Here is an 18,190-nt window from a genome sequence, read left to right as displayed (position 1 = left end):
TTTCCTCTAACATGTCTAAAAACGGTGAACAAGAAGTCTGTGAGCCAATGCTCACTAGTAATACCCCTGCTCTGATGTGAATAATACACTCTCATAAGACTAAGTCACTATTAAAAGGAATTTGACATCATATTTATATTCATACAAAAATGAATCCTACCATAAAACATGCCTAAAAGAATGTACTAAAATCTCAAGCATCTGCCATGAGTAGTTGCTCAGAAAACTGACAAAAATTTGATATGGACAAACACATGGATAAACAGGAAGTTGAAATCAGATTTGTAAAAAATGAATCTTACCATATGGCATGCAAAAACAAAGAATGTGCTAAAATTTCATGCATTTGCTATGAGAAGTTGCTGAGGAAAGTGCACCGAAAATTTGTTACGGACAGACAGACAGACAAAAGTTTAAAAAAAAATTGTATATATTGAAAGTTTTTCATTATCCTGAAGTATTCATACATTATATACCAGCTTGTATCATTTCAAATGTAAATATTTAACTTTTGTGTTGATTATGCATATCTTTGTACATCAGAGGAACACTTCACAGATTTTACATTTTGGGGGTAGAGGTTGTTATAAGTCATACAGAAAAAATATGAGATGGTGAAAAAAAAAATTTCTTAGGTTTATATGTTGCCTATATATGTCTTTAAATTTATATCATTCTGAATATGGATGCACCTCAATAGTTTTTTAAATTTTGGCCACTTTGTGTATTGGTCTGCATTTTGACAAGACATTCTCGGAAACAGTGCATAAGGTTTGAGTGATTAAAAAAGTCAAAAGACCTTTATAATTTGATTTGTTCTTTATATTGTTTTCTTTCTACTATATTTGTCTTAAGAATATTCTATTAACACACATTTATCATTAATGTGAAATATTTTATTACTCAAGGTTTTAATAAAGCCGTTAGTGCTGAAATACAAAAAATGGTACCTGTACACTTTTTCAGATATTTAGTAAACTATGTGGTAAATGTTCATGAATATTTCAAAAATAGGGACCTGTTATATGCTGATTATAAAAATGGAAAGTAAAATTCTGTACCAAATTTTGCTCGTTATACATTGAATACCTTAAAACCAGAAAAATGTTTCTTATTGTTTCGTAAGAAGTCATATAATCTTGCGGAGAAGATGCTTTTTGTTAGAGTGTTAATGTCTAATTTACACAGTTTCCCAAAGAATAATAGTTTTCTCTTGTCTATTTCTGAGATAATGGGATGTACCCAAAGCATACTTTTACACATATCTGATCTAATAGAAATTTTAAGATCCTGTATGTCATTTATCACAAAATGCTGAAATTTATTTAGGAGATGTAAATCCGTTTGTTTTAAATCGTTCCACAGCTCGCAACCATATAAAACAGTAGGTAAGGCCACCATTAAAAATACCTTTGTTTCCCCTAACCCGACCCCTAAAATCTCAAGTTGGGTAGGTAGGTAGGTAATATATATTTTTTTTTCTGATAGCAGCTTTGAAAATACATTCTGAAATTTAATGGAATAATACCTATATAAATAAGTAAAGTACAAAAAAGCGATTTGTAAACAGAATATCATAAAAATGCCGTTTAAAAGCAAAATTTAAGGTAAATTAATTCACAACTATAATTCAATTGAATTTGTGAAATATCTCACAGTGTGTATTGTAAATTTATTGAAATCCAATAGTTTAGAAGACAAGATTCTCGGATATGCAAAGACCGGGCATCTTAGTATATTTTTCAAACCCACTATCAGCTTCCAGTACTTACACATGCAATGTACTTTTTCAAGGGCCTCGAATCCTGCAGTGGTTCTAGAGCATTTCGTTTTGGAGTCTCGAAGTAAGGAGCTGGTTCAAATCCCAATACGGGACGTTGAGACCAGTCCTTCAAATGAGACCGTAAAATCTTAGGTCCAGTGTCGCAGAAGATCCCTCAGTGCTCAATGACCAAACCTTCACTGGGCAAATGTTCAAATGCTGACATCCTAACAATTCTCAAAGGACTTGAAAACAAAGAGACAACCAATCTTCAAGGGCCTAATTAAAGAGGAATACACTGGACGTCTCAGGAAGTTGTATCATGATTTCAAAACTATTTTAGAAAGAGCAGGTAAACAATATTTAATTGAATAAAATCACATAAAATGAATACGCAATGTCATAGTCACGAAGTTTAATCCATGAAGAAAGGACGTCTGAATTCTATTCACCAGGATGAAATATGCAGATATATTTACAACTTCTGTGGTCCCATATAGTAAACATAAAAACATAGATGAACTATTGATTAGATCAAAACTCAAATAAAATTAAGTATTTTTATGAAATTGTATTTTATAAAAGTTGATACACATTAAAAAAAAAAAATATTTGAAAAATCTAATTAAAAAAACTTTTTCAGTCGGCGCTATTTAATTGGGTCGGTCGCGTTAGGGGAAACAAAGGTATTTTTTATTTTGGCCTAACACAATTTTCCTGTATAGACTAACAAGGGTTACGCGTAAAGGGTTGGTATTATTGGACAGATCATTACGTATGGCAAAGTATGCTTTTCTACCCTTGTTGCAGCTATTTGTTCGGCCACTGGATTTGAATCGACAATGTTGGATGATTCCCAAATGCTTATAGCTGTCACTCGACGGAATGTTTTCATCACCTAGTTTCCAAACTTGCTGTGTTGTGGACTTGCCCTTACCATAAACAACAATACATGATTTTTGCGCATTAAATGAAAAGCGCCATAAACAAGAATACTTAATGCAATGTCCAACATTTTTTGTAACCCGTTCGGGCTTAAACTTAAGCATGCTATATCATCAGCTAAGGCTGGGTTTGTGGATGTTACATTATATACACCGAAATTTTTATTTACACTGAAATTTTTATTTACACACTCTAATGAATTCAATAAATCATTAATAAAGACACAATAAACCTCCCTACCGTACACCCTGTTTTTGTTTTCAAACCATTGGGACATGTGCCCATTAACAGTTATTAAGCTTTCGGTGTCCCAATGACAGTCATCTATAATTTCCCATACTTTACCCTTTAAACCCAATTTAAGCAGTTTTACCATAAGACCTTTTCTCCAAACTGTATCGTATGCCTTTTTTACAATCTAAAAATGCAGTGTATACAGTGCTGCCATGATAATTGAAATGCCCAATTGTTTCTTGTAAATTAAAACCTGCCGTAATGCAGCTCAGATCCCTCTGAAATCCCTGCTGTTGGGGGTTTGGAATTTGATTTTACTGAGACTAATTCCTGTTATTCTGTTATATAATATTTTTTCAGTGTTAACAAACATCGGTAGGTAGCTATATGGAGAGTTTTTTGCTTTGTTATCCCCCTTGTAAATAGGAACTACGATGCCCATTTTCCATTCTTTAGGAATCCGACCGACCTTCATGATACCATTGAATAGTCTGCAGAGTTGATGCGTAACTGCGACAACGCCATATTTTAGATGTTTTGCTTGAATGCCATCCACACCGGGAGCCTTGCGCAATTTGAGGGCATAAGTAGCTTGAGATATTTCTGATTCCGAGATTTCGAACTCAAGACGTACATCATTTTCACTATCATATTTGATATTTTCATACTCTATATCCACTTGTGTTTTGTTTTCATCTTCATATTTGCTATTACTATGGGGAGTGTAAATGTCTAAGTAATATGCTGCAAAAGCATCAGCTACCGCTTCGGGTGTAGTTGCAGTTATTCCTTTGTATATTATCTCTGGATAAATCTTATCGCGTCGGGGTTTTTGTCTGCTTATCAGTTTCCAAAATAGTCGTGCATCACACCCAGCTGCTTGGTCAATGTCAGTATAAGTGTTTTTGATATACTGTTCGAAAGCATCTGTTAAATGCTGTAAAAACATTGCCGTAAAGTCACACGCACTACTTTTGATATCAAATACTGAAATATTGTATTGTTGCAAAATATTACTGTGAACTCGATGTGTAACACTTTCTACATTAACTATTTTGCTAATCCATGATGCCTTAAGTTTGCAGAATGGAATTTGCTTTCAACATGGACCACAGTTAGTTTTTGTAAACACTGGAGGTCTGGGACCTCATATCTCCCATTACGCTAGTCTTCTTCAATTTTGGCTGTAGCTCCATTTGAACACCTTGGAAAAGACATAACACAAATTAGTTAAGGATATCCGATCCTCAGCCTGGAAGGATAACTCTAAATTTTATCATTTTATTAAAAAAAGTCTTAAAATGAAGCTTGAAATTGAGATCTTTTCGTGCAAAAATGTTCATTTTATGCATCTCAATATGATTCAAGGTTCTTGGAAGTCTTCGAAACGGACTTGTAAAAAGTTGAAATTTGTACCCCATAAAAGAAAAAAATGAATTCATTTTTAGAGAAATTGATTTTCTTTTAGTCTAGCAATAGTTATTAGCATGATATGAAACTAGACGTGATATGTGATGTCTAGCAAAGATAGCACAAGCTTTTTACACTATGTATTATCATATAATTGAGGTGAAGAGAAGAATTAAAATACTGTGTAAGCATAAAAAGATGCAATTTTCTCCAAATGCCTGGATACCTATATTTTTCTATCCTAAATTATATTTGTTGATCACTTTTAAAAAAGTAAATGCATAGCTGGTGTATTTATTCGCATTTCCTGAAAATATATTTGAGATTTGACAATTTTCCCTATATAATATGATTAACTATAATTATGAACATTGAAGAAATACCATTGGTAAATTCACGTTACTATGTGATATCAGAGAAATTTTTGTGAGCATTTTCCATTACTTAAGAGCTGATTTTCAGAACCTGAGGATCAAACTACCTTAACAGTGTGAAACCTGCACACTTTACACTCGCATTTTGCAAATCAAATGAGTACAAATTTACATGCAACTTCAATACCGTAAGGGTGTAAATTATACATTTTCGTAAATGTATCGTTTACATAGGCCTGCATAAAGGTAAATATTCTAAATCTTTTTGTCAATTAATAAAAGTGCATCATTTGAGCTTAACTTATACCTCGTACGCTTAAGAAAGTCATGATTGTTGCTTTAATCTAGTGATTAAAAGGTCATGCATGTTGCTTAATCTAGTGATTAAAAAGTCATGCATGTTGCTTTAATCAAAACTCATGTTGCTCAATAATAACAAAAATTTACACTAAGAAAGTATATAAAACAAGAGTAGAAAAAGAGGGACATGTCAGATTTCACCCTATAACTCTAGTAACGGATTTCACCCTATCACACTAGCAACGGATTTCACCCTATCACGCTAGCAACGGATTTCATCCTATCACATTATCAACGGATTTCACCCTATCACACTAGTAACGGATTTCACCCTATCACTCTAGTAACGGATTTCACCCTATCACACTAGCAACGGATTTCACCCTATCACACTAGCAACGGATTTCACCCTATCACACTAGCAACAGATTTCAACCTTTTCACACTAGTAACGGATTTCACCCTATCACACTAGCAGCGGATTTCATCCCATCACACAAGCAACGGATTTCAACCTATCACATTATCAACGGATTTCACCCTATCACACTAGTAACGGATTTCACCCTATCACACTAGCAACAGATTTCACCCTATCACACTAGTAACGGATTTCACCCTATCACACTAGTAACGGATTTCACCCTATCACACAAGCAACGGATTTCACCCTATCACACTAGCAACAGATTTCAACCTTTTCACACTAGTAACGGATTTCACCCTATCACACTAGCAGCGAATTTCATCCCATCACACAAGCAACGGATTTCAACCTATCGCAATAGCAACAGATTTCACCCTATCGCACCAGCAACGGATTTCATCCTATCACACTAGCAACAGATTTGCCCCGTTTTAAATTCACCCATGCTTGAATATGATAACAAGATAATTCTGTTATGTTGAATTTCCTTCAAAGAACAATAACTATTTAACGCCATATAAACAAATAACCATACCCCGGATGATCTGATGAGAATATTAAGCAAGCGATTATTACAACTGCAGAGCGCTTCATTAATATCATTTTCTACTAATGGCCAAGTCTCTGTCGATCGAAGATGGCTTTGTTCAAATATTTGAACGGAACACCAAAAGGAAAATCGGAATTATTATTTTATATAAACCCGATTTTATATAAACTAATGAAGAAGTTTATGACGAAATTATCGAAAGCGGTGGAAAAAAGGAAAAACGTGGAAACTATAATAATTACAGGCCCGAGGTTCGAGCAAAAATGTCCAAAGTTTGCTGTAGCAGTGCCGCCAGGAAATTTACTGAGGATTTTGTAAATCCTGATGAGAGGAGCACTATTCCAAGTATAAAATCCTCATATTTGCGACTGTTTATTTTCTAAGGAAGAACTGACAGATTTACCCAAAGATGACAAAGAACGTCCCCTTTTATATGGGAAACTATGAGGCGAATTTAAAAGACTATATAAAACAATTACGATTAAAAGGTGGCATTGTTTCGACACAAAATGCAATTTCTCCAACGACTGGAATTCTCAAACACCATAGCCTTTTGTAACGTATTGACTTAAAAACTTGGGCTAAATAAGTTCTCAACCGCGTGGCTTTTGTTAGGCTTAAGGGCATTTATAGTGCAAGAACAATTCCAACTGACTTTCCAAAATTGAAAAAAAAAAAAGATTTCCTCGAATAGATTCAAACGAAAATTGCCGAGTTTGACGTCCCAGATGAACTTATTTCTAACTGGGTTAAGACAAAAGTTTTGTTTCCGGGGGTCAGCGGACAATGGACGAACGAGGTTCGAAGCAAATCAATATTCATTTGTTGGATTATATGACACTCGGCAAATCACTGCCCTGTTAGCAATAACACGATCTGGCTAATTGCTCTCCATCAGGTAATTACATGTGAACCATACTGTTTTTAATAAGTATGTTAAATTTATTTTATTGCTAAGCATACATTTTCTTATTGAGTAGAGTTTCATGTTCTACTGAAACAATATACAATTAGAGTTAATTTGAGTCTAACCAGGCGTTATCCAAGCCATATTACTTTTAAAAGTTTAAATTTCGTATTTTAGGTAATTTACAAGGACGCATAAATCAATGTCATCCAAAGTTTAAATTCTGTGTAATGCCCCAAAAATATTTTTAAAAATTAAGTACCATTCTGTAAATCGTAGGATGAAAATGGAAGCAGGCATAATTTATAACTTTTTTTGCAATAAAACTACTTTGTCTTATTAATTATCAGTTTTGCTTTTCCTATCGAGTAAATTTTACTTAGAACAACTTGCTGAAGATGAATTTTAGATGATTTTTTTTTAAATAAGGAATAAAAGAACAGTAACACCAAAGACAAAATGTAACAAAGAAGACCAACATGTACATTATTTTTTTTCCAGTAATTGTTTTTTACTTTTGTTTTGTTTGTTGTTTAACGTCCCTCTCGAAAATTTTTCACTCATATGGAGACGCATCCATTTGCCGGTGGAGAGCTGAATTTTTTTTACCTATACTCGGCACTCAGGGCCATTGAGCAGCGAGGGATCTTTTTCGTGCCAGCAGCTACTGCGACACGGGACCTTGATTTATACGGTCTCATCCGAAGGACCGGTATCCTCGTCTCAAAGTGAGATTCTAACCCGCGACGTAAGGATCAACTCCTTACTCCGTGACTCTAGAGCAGACACTATAACCACTGCCCCACGCGGGCGACTTTTTTAATATTTGTAATATTCCTATATTTCCTTCATGAGTCGTAATTTGTTTTTCTGAAGGAGGGGGGAGGGGGTACCGGGGTACCCCCAACAAATATCTTCAAATTCAAAATTATTTTGTTTTATTACAAAAATTCAGAAAATATATAATAGTAAAGTGTGTATGATTTCGTTATTCGTATGGATGGTGTAGGATTAGGTTATGAGCGGGGAAGAAGAATAATGTCTCTGTACATGCCGGGTGCCTGCATAAACATTTTTTTGGCTTTGGTTGTTTTATTTATGTTTTTTTTGAGGGGGAGGGGTGTTGTGTCAAAAAAATATTAGGCTTAAAATCCTAAGAGCCTTATTGCCCCCAGTGTAATCCGCCTTTTTAATACATAGTAATATTTATCCATCGTTTGTAATACATTTGTTACCACGATTTTTGTCGTTATTAACAATTTTCATAGCATCTTTAACATCACTGAGCAGTTTTAAATATGATTCATTCAATTTTTATCACTGTGTGGTTTTACTGAGTTGAAGTCTATCAGGAGATAAAAGTAGATCTACACCTTTTCCCCATTAATTCGTCCAAATTCACAGAAAAAATTACAAATTAAATAATAATCAAAATAAAGTCCAATATTTTCTCATTTGAAAGAAGAAAATTTAATGAACATTTTTATGAAAGGAGATGAGGGAACAAGGCGTGCAGAATTCCTATAGCTTCAGATATATAATAATCGTATTCAATTTATGAATTTAGCATTAAGAGTAAAGTTCTCATTATTGAAATTTATGAAATTACGATAAACAAAACTTTTCTGAGGATTAATTAAATAATAATCAAAATAAAGTCCAATATTTTCTCATTTGAAAGAAGAAAATTTAATGAACATTTTTATGAAAGGAGATAGGGGAACAAGGCGTGCAAAATTCCTGTAGCTTCAGATATATAATAATCGTATTCAATTTATGAATTTAGCATTAAGAGTAAAGTACTCATTATTGAAATTTATGAAATTACGTTAAACAAAACTTTTCTGAGGAAAATTTTATAATAATGTAGTACTCTCGGGGTTCGAACCCCAGCAATAAAAACTCTGAGTATCATTTTCTTTTTGAGACCAACGCGCTAACCACTATGCTACAACTCTTGATGAATATCGCGACTGCAAAACTGTATGATGAGGAAGTTGGTGTTTTAAAGGAATTTCACAGAAATTAAAATTTTTAGTAATCATGGCAACACCGTTCATCAAAATCAAAAACCAATACACTAAATGATACACTAAATTATGTATCTTAGTGTAGTCTACTTGTGTGCCAAGGTATATTGAAATCAAATAAAAACTGTAGGAGTAGTGTTTTAAAGAAATTTCACAGAAATAATTTCTATTTTTAAAGATCATGGCGACACCGTTTATCAAAATCTAAATTATCTATCGTAGTATAATCTGTCTGTGTGCCCAGTTATATTGAAATCAAATGAAAACGGTAGGAGGAGTAGCCTTTTTAAAGGAATTTCTTAGAAATTTCTATTTCTAGTAACCATGGCAACGCCGTTCATCGAAATCAAAAACCGATGTATTTCTATTTTTAGTAACCACAGCAACACCGTTCATCAAAAACCGATGCACTAAATTATGTATCTTAGTGTAGTCTACTTGTGTGCCAAGTAATATTGAAATCAGACCAAAACTGTAGGAGGAGTACATGTAGCGTTTTAAAAAAAATTGTTTACAGACAGACGGACGGACTGACGCCGGACACCTTACTATCGCATAAGCTCTTCTGGTCTCTGACCAGTAGAGCTAAAAAGATGCAATTATCTCCAAATACCTGGATGCCTATATTTTTCTATCCTAACTTATATTTGATGATCAATTTTCAATTAGAAAATGCACAGCTGGTGTTTTTTTTCCCCCCGCATTTCCTGAAAATATATTTGAGATTTGATAATTTCCCCCATATAATATGATTAATAACTATAATGATGTACTTTTGAAGAAATTCAATGGGTAAATTCACGTTAATATATGAAATCAGAGACATTTTTGTGAGCATTTTCAATTACTTAAAAGCTGATTTTCAGAACCTGGGGATCGGACTACCTTAAAAGATTTCACCAATGTCGAACACTCAAATTGTTAACTTATTGGACACCTACAGGTAAACAGATCTCGTTCTACTTTTGGCGACTTCTCCAGGCACTGTTAGGTAAAAAAAAATGAGTTTTAGAATTACCATCGTTGTTTTTTCAATCGTAGAAATCAGCGATTCACTGGTTTATATGGCTAAATATTAGGGCTGGATCAATATATCGGTAATCGGTATATATCGGTATTTTTTAGTGATACGATAACCGATACAGAGATGCTTGCGTATTGCTCGATTATTTCGACGTTTAATTAAGAGAAAAAAAATGTCTTTTCGGTAAGCCAGAGCGACTAACATTTCGAACGACTTATCTAAAATCCTCTAAACGCATGACTTCAAAGCAAATAAACATGTCGAAGGTGTGGTGCTATTACACAAAAGTCAGCTGTAAAAAGGCAAAATGTAATATTTGTCTACAAGAAGTCGCAAGTTCTGGTGGAACAACAAACTTATCTACCCATCTTAGACGGCATCACAACATTGACCTGTTTGCTACCGTGAAACGAGGAGGCAATTCCGGTAGGTAAAATGGCGCGTCGAACAAATCAAAATCATGGAATCGTGGAAACCGATAATAAAATATCAATCAGAATTTTTAAATCTCTAATATATATATCATAGTTTATTTAAACTCAAAGCAATTTGGTAAAATATTTTAGCTGCCATTACTTCCACAAGTAACGTGAATACGATGTCAAGTATCAACACAGTCAGCGTAAACACATTAGCCCCACCGGCAGTGAAAAGTGTCAGTTCTACTTCTGTTACCCCATGGACCATCGCTAGAACAGCAAAGTTGCCATCTGCAAAATCTAACGAGATTACTAATGCATTTGTAGAATACATAATCCAGGACCTGCGACCTTATAGTACAATTGAGAGCCCAGCTTTCAGGTAATGTACTCTATTTCATCGATATGATAATTCCTTTTGATAAACAATGATAAATTCCCTGAATTATTTCATATACTATCTTGTAAGGAATAATTTTTTTTTATAGGAACATGCTCTACCAACTTGATCCTAGATATCACCCACCTAACAGACCTACTGTCAGTGAACAATTAATACCTGCACTTTTATCTCAAGAACAAGCTAAACTTCAAACTGATTTAAGTGCAGCAAAAGCTGTGGCTCTGACTTCTGATGCATGGACGTCACGCGCAACAGAATCTTACTTAACAATTACTTGTCATTATTTGAAAAAACCTGAGTGGAAATTATGCTCAAAAGTTTTGCAGACAGAAAAATTTGGAGGCAGTCACACTGGAGACAGAGTGGGATTTGAGCTCAGATCAGCTATGATGAAGTGGGGTATTGAGAAAAAAGTTAAAGTTATTACAGTGGATAATGCTTCAAATATGGACATAGCAATTCAGGTATCAGGAGCAGAATTAAAATTGGGATGCTTTGCGCACACGCTTAACCTTGCCTCAAATAAGGCATTAACTGACCCTTCGCTTTCAACAGTCCTTGGCAAGGTAAGGGCAATAGTAACATTTTTTCACAAAAGCAATATAGCAACTGAACTCTTGAAAGTGAAACAGGAGGGACTTAACATACCCATTCATAGATTAATCATGGACTGTAAAACAAGGTGGAACTCCACATACAGCATGCTAGAAAGATTTCTTGAGCAAAGGCCTGCGATTTTAGCTACTTTACTTGATGACAATGTAAAACGCTTAAGGATATGTGAACCTGACGATTTTGAACCTACCGCGCAACTCGAACTGCTGAAGATCAGGTCAATGTCGTGATCATACGTAGAGCGTTTGGTTTTGCTATTAAACTATTCTAAAGGATCGTAAACACCGAATTCCTTGTGAAATAAAGTCAAATTAAATTAATATTGCATGTTTTTCATAAATTTTTGCTTTTTGCTTGTTCTTCCGACCTCGGAGCATTTACGACATACCCTTGCCGTTTTGCGACACCATGTCGGTAGAGAGGGACGCAACGATACATTTGCACGGAAAACACAGTATACATGTATATTCCAGTAAAGGGTTATATTTAGGCAAGAAATATAGAGATTGATGCTGTAAGGTTTCGTGCAACAACTTCCCAAGCGATGTCACCTCTGAATACAGTATCATGATGCACTACATGGTTTCAGGTTAGTAAAAATAAACAGCAGAATAAACATGCACCAAACACTGAAACAGAATGATAACTTCACACCTTATATACTTATTCTTTGGTTGTAATTAATATCATTATAGCACCATCGACATTCATTTTCTTACTAACCGGGATTTACATCATTCACGTCAGTTTAAACTTTTTAATTTAAGCTTTAATTTAAAATTGCAGAAAATCTGCCAAATTTTCCTATACAGTTACATATACATAGATATCTCGCTCATAAATTCAAAAAGATGGGAAAAATAAACATCTAGCATGACATCAGTGACCTCTGAGTATAATATTTGGTGCCAAATATTTTGTACCTGTGTTTTTCAGACTTGAAAATATACAAGTTGCATAAAATATTTACCTCTCGGGGTAATCTCAGCGAGATTCGTAGGGACTAAAAATTTTGGTCTGGTGTCCCTACGAATCTCAGAACAGTACCACACAAACTGATTCGGGTTTTCTTGCCCCGACTTCAATCACTTGTTTCAATCAATATGGGCTGAAATGAATTAGCTGCCCGCTTCAACTTTTTCCTTTGGACATTCTTTTAAGTCTCTATCACTATAAAACTTTCGTTTCTTACCTTTAAAAGGTTTAAATCCAATAAAATATAAAGTTGTTGATTTTTCATAAGAATATCCTATTCGTTTAAACCTCCGATGCTGAAGAGTTCCAGCAATAGTCTGCTTCAAATACTTCGTACTACTACAATTTCCTATAGAAATGAAACATAATACGAAGTATTTGAAGCAGACTATTGCTGGAACTCTTCAGCATCGGAGGTTTAAACGAATAGGATATTCTTATGAAAAATCAACGACTTTATATTTTATTTAATTTAAACCTTTTAAAGGTAAGAAACGAAAGTTTTGTAGTGATAGAGACTTAAAAGAATGTCCAAAGGAAAAAGTTGAAGCGGGCAGCTAATTCATTTCAGCCCGTATTGATTGAAACAAGCGGTTGAAGTCGGGGCAAGAAAACCCGAATCAGTTTGTGTGACACTGTTCTGAGATTGGTAGGGACACCAGACCAAAATTTTTAGTCCCTACGAATCTCGCTGAGATTACTCTCGGGGTTGCTTTAAAGTCTTTTAATTCTTAGTGGGGTCAAAATTTTCCTTCATTTATGAATATGGAATTATAATATAGTCTGAAATGATATTTCTAAGATAAACATTGTAATTACTTTTTGTTTACTAGAGTCAAACTATCAAATTACACTTCACTAGCCAAGTGACAAACTTAATGATAAACAATTCTGTATGATGTATGTGCAATACAAGATATGACTTATTAAAAAATGATGGGTTATGTACTTAGCCTAAGAAATGAAGTAATGTGGGGAAAAAAGACTTGATCAAAAAGTGTTCATAAATTTTTTTAAGACAACAAATTAACCAATTTTATTCTTATTTCAAAAGAACAGGACTCCTTTTCTTGAGTGAGCTTGAACACTGTGGTGACTTTACACATTCATTCATTAGTCTTTGTTGTTGGTTATGGATGCTTATATGCTGCATAATTCTTTTAGAATTTTGGAATTATTTGAAAATTTTAATAAATAATAATTAGCACTTTTTATTATTATATCAATTTCAGATAAAGGAAGGAAGATGTTTTAGAGAGAGATAATTCCCAAAACAATGCGAGATTACAGATAATGGAAGATTGCTGGGGATTATGACAAACAAAGGTCTGATTAAACATTAAATATCCTTTTGCCATTCAATCATTTGCAAACAATTTAACTTCAAGACCTATATGGCTATGGATCTCTACTGAAATAAATTTTAGCAAATGAATAATTATGCTGCTTTAAATGATGTAACTGTTCTATGAAATTATTTACTTACTACCGGTAATAACTAATTGACATTGACTGTACATATTCAAAGAATATCTATAAAATTTACTTGTAAATTGAATATATTTGTGACTGATTTGTTATTTGTACAGGTATCAAGGAGGAATATGAACAATGTAGGTCAGCAGTCAAAATCTCTCACCTTATTCAACTCTTAGCAGCATGTTCCTATGGATCCAGATGCATTAAAAGATTTCTATTGTGTTGCAACCAATGGAATAGGTAGGAATGAATTAATTTTATTAAAATAAAAAAAAAATGGGTTCACTATGTGTTCAATTCTGGTGGTGGTGGTGATGGGGGGGGGGGGGGGGGTTTAATATATTTTCTGGCCTTCAATAAGGACAAAATATTTATTTCCCAGCTCACCAAAGACAAATTATGACAGCAAGATTATTATTTTATTTTCACTGGAATAAATTAGACAAAAGAAAAAAAATATTCACAGTGGAGAAGAATTTTTTAATTTTATTAACATATTCTAGGTCAGATTATTTCCAAAATCTGCCCTCAAAATCAAAAGGTCCTCCTTTAACTTGCTAGCATGATAATAGAATTTTTAAAAATGTAACTTTTTGAAGCCTCATTAGACTAGTAGTCGTATTTCATAAATAACTGGAAAATGACTATTAAAATGTTATATAGTAATGTAGTAAATTTTAAATAGGTATTATATACAGTTGAACTTTGATATCTTGAACACTGATATCTTGAATACCATGGATATGTCGAAGTGATTTGGAAGTCCCAACTACTTATCCTTAAAGTATTTTACCCCTTATATCTTGAATGCTCGGATATCTCGAAGTTTTTTCTCAGTCCCATCTAGTTCGAGATAATGAGGTTTGACTGTATTTACAATTTTACTTGTATACTATATATATATTAGGGATGGCAATCGAATACAGAATTGCTAATCGGTTAACCGCAAGATGTTCCGACCGATTAACCGGTTAATCGTATCAAAACAGACATTTTTTTTCCAAGTAGCCCTATTCATATACACAAGAAGACTGAAAAAGAAGTTAGAAGTTAAAAACATAAGACTGTTTATTTTGATCAGGAAATTACATGTAAATATATTTTATTTCAATTTCAATAAACAAAAAAAAAATTATGAGAAAACCATGAAACATGTCTGAGAAATCAGACATTGATATTAATTTTTCAGAGCATTTGTCACACAGGTTCATTTTGCATTGTCACTATAATCAAAACTATGACTGAACTCTCACTTAATTTACAATGTTTGTCTAATAATAAAATTTAATAGATAACGGCAAAAGACACACATACCAATTCATAGTGCTCAACGGTGATTTAATATCATTAAAGAATTACAGGACAATCGGGGTAACGACATGGTGTTTTTAAAAACAGTAATTAACTTCACAAACTGACCAATTACTCCAAGATCTCAAACCGTAAAGCCATAATTACCTCCAAATCAGCTTAAACAGATATATGAGAACGGTTGATTTATCAAGTTTTATGCGAGGGTTTATTTTTTAGAAATGAATTTTAGGAAAATTGCAGTCAACTTTACATATATTTTATTTTTTTCCGACTAACCGATTACAGATTTTCTAACCGATTACCATCGTTCCGACCGAGTAATCGGTTAACCGGTTACAAATTGCCATCCCTAATATATATATATATATGTATATATATGTATATATACACCCATAAGATAAACCTATGCTGTATCCACGGGTATGTGCTTTATCAATAGCACGTCTTCCAGTTTCGACACAATCCTTAGGCCTCGCTTCAAGATGTAAACTTATCAAAACTTCTAATTGAAAGTTCTGTGTTATCAAATGAATGCTGATGAGCAAAAATGTTCATTAAAAATGAGAAAAAAACTAATTACACTTCAATGAAATGTCAAAATTTATCAATGTACTGGCTACAGCGATAAAGGATGTTACCCCCCCCCCCCCCCCCCCACACACACACAATTGCTCTCATAGGAAATGTTAGATCTAGCAGTTAAGTTGTAGTTGGAATATATTGGCAAGCCTCGTGAATATACACCATTCAACTCATTGGATAAAGCAAATATCAAATCACACAATATAGATATCCTCTATATATCCATGTCCACATCATTTGAAGGTTAACACTAAAATGGATTTTATTTTCCAGGCTAAGAATAACACTGTTTTGCCTCTGTCACCAAAGACTGAAATGTTTACTTCAAAAGACCTTCACCTGCAGTTATTAATATTTCAACAAAGTTCGTGGCCCAAAAAAGCTTGCAGTTGAAAAGGAAAGGAAAGATAAAAAAGATTCACTATGTCATAGAAGCTAGCTTTACTAGAACTGTGTAGAAACTTTTGTCAAGGTTAAAGAAATCATTTTGTGTAAACAGAACTAACAGTTATTGCTCAAACTTTTTAACAGGGATAATTTAAACTGGTATTTGTTATCTTTATATGTTGTACATTTTGATACTATTTCCAATTAGATTATGCAAAAATATGTCATTTGTATCAGATAATGCTTATAAGTGTTAATGTGAGTTTAAACAGAGGAAATTCGGACTGCAATTTTTGGGGAATTAGATTATGAAAATACACTACTTTTATATAGGATTTAGATCCTTTTGTCCTATATTCTAATAAATTGTACATTCAATGGTTAAAAGTTCCTTGTATAGATATTAAATGGGAATTTATTGTTCATTTTTTCTGCCATCATTCAGAATAAAAAAGTAATGTTTAAAGGAAAATAGGAAATCGGGGTGATAATTATCTTAATTATTAAAGACCGATTCATAATTTTCTTTATATGCATGATTTTTAGTTTTATTTCAAGATAGTAATATATTTAAAATCAAATAAAATATTTTTTTGTTTGATTTTTTTATACATCAACACAGATAAATGTGCTTTAGGAATCAGTTTTTAAAAAAAGTTAGAGAAAATTCAGGTTACCATATCTTTTTTTCCGATTCATGTGCATACCAATTTTTTTCCTCTGTTACATAGCTATATATCACTTCTTTAAAATGAAGATGAAAAATAAAATATTCAATCATACCAAGTGTGATTTTATAACCTTTTTTGTAGTCAAGGGCAAGGAAATATAGTCAAATTTAAAGAGGGCAGAGGAAATTCAGACTGTGATAGTGAGCTATATAAATATGATAGCTATGAAAAAAAAAGTTTAGATAACTAAAGTTGTCCACAGACCTTTTAAATATTTGCAAAAATCTACTTCTGCTTATATTTTGTTTCCATTTTATAGCCTTTTTTACAGATAATCGTGTATCAGAAGTAATTTTTTAAAAGTGATCAGAGAAAATTTGGATTACCATATCTTTTTATCTGACTCATGTACATACCATTTTTCCCCTTTATTACTTAGTTCTATAACACTACTTTAAAATGGAATTTAGAAATTAAGTTTTTAATTATAGACAATGTGATTTTATATCCTTTTTTATAGTCAAGGTCAAGGAAAATTAGTCAAATTTCAAGAGTGCAGAGGAAATTCAGACTGTGATTGTGAGCTATTTAAATATGATAGCTATGAAAAAAAGCTTAGATCAATAAAAGGTGTCCACAGACCTTTTATATATTTGCAAATCTACTTCTTCTTATATTTTGTTTCCATTTTATTGCTTTTATTACAGATAATCATGCATCAGAAGTAATTTTTTAAAAGAGGTCAGAGAAAATTCAGATTACCATATCTTTTTTTCTGACTCATGTACATACCAATTTTTTTCCTCTGTTAATTAGCTCTATAACACTACTTTAAAATGGAATTTAGAAATTAAGTTTTTAATTATAGCCAATGTGATTTTATATCCTTTTTTGAAGTCAAGGTCAAGGAAAAATAGTTAATTTTCAAGAGGACAGAGGAAATTCAGACTGTGATTGTCTGCTCTCTGAATATGACACCTATAAAAAAAGCTTTACTACATTATGCTCATTCATAAGTCTTTAAGATAACTGCAAAAAATTAAATTCTAATCATAATTTATGAGATTTTTTTTATCTTTATTTAATTACAGTAGACTTTTCTTCATAGCTTTAATCTTTTTAAACAAGGGCAAGTTCAGAGGCTGTTGCCATGGAAACCAACTCATGTACATATATCAAAATTGTTGTTATTTGAACAAGGGACTTGTCCTCTATGCAACGGTACCTATTTTTTAACTTTCCAATTACTTTTATTTCAGGTTCACATATCCTTAAATCAGAAGGGAAAGATGGTGGCTGGAATGTTAGATTCAGAGATTCAGAGATGTGAGGAGTTTGTGGAAGTCATGAAAATAATGATGACAGCAACAGTAGCACTATGT

General features: G+C 33.0%; 1 long non-coding RNA gene across 1 annotated transcript; it reads left to right on the top strand.

Moving 5' to 3' along the window:
* Positions 1 to 13,658: 13,658 nt before the first annotated feature.
* Positions 13,659 to 16,897, top strand: LOC133180519 (uncharacterized). Its single transcript, XR_009720347.1, has 3 exons — positions 13,659 to 13,701; positions 13,965 to 14,094; positions 16,024 to 16,897. It is a non-coding gene; the product is annotated as an uncharacterized LOC133180519 (long non-coding RNA).
* Positions 16,898 to 18,190: the final 1,293 nt, after the last annotated feature.

This window comes from Saccostrea echinata, unplaced genomic scaffold (genome assembly GCF_033153115.1).
Source record: "Saccostrea echinata isolate AGI-Se365-2 ecotype Australia unplaced genomic scaffold, CSIRO_AGI_Sech_v1 ptg000006l, whole genome shotgun sequence".
NCBI classification, from domain to species: Eukaryota; Metazoa; Mollusca; class Bivalvia; order Ostreida; family Ostreidae; genus Saccostrea; species Saccostrea echinata.
This window is presented reverse-complemented; position numbering and strand designations above follow the sequence as displayed.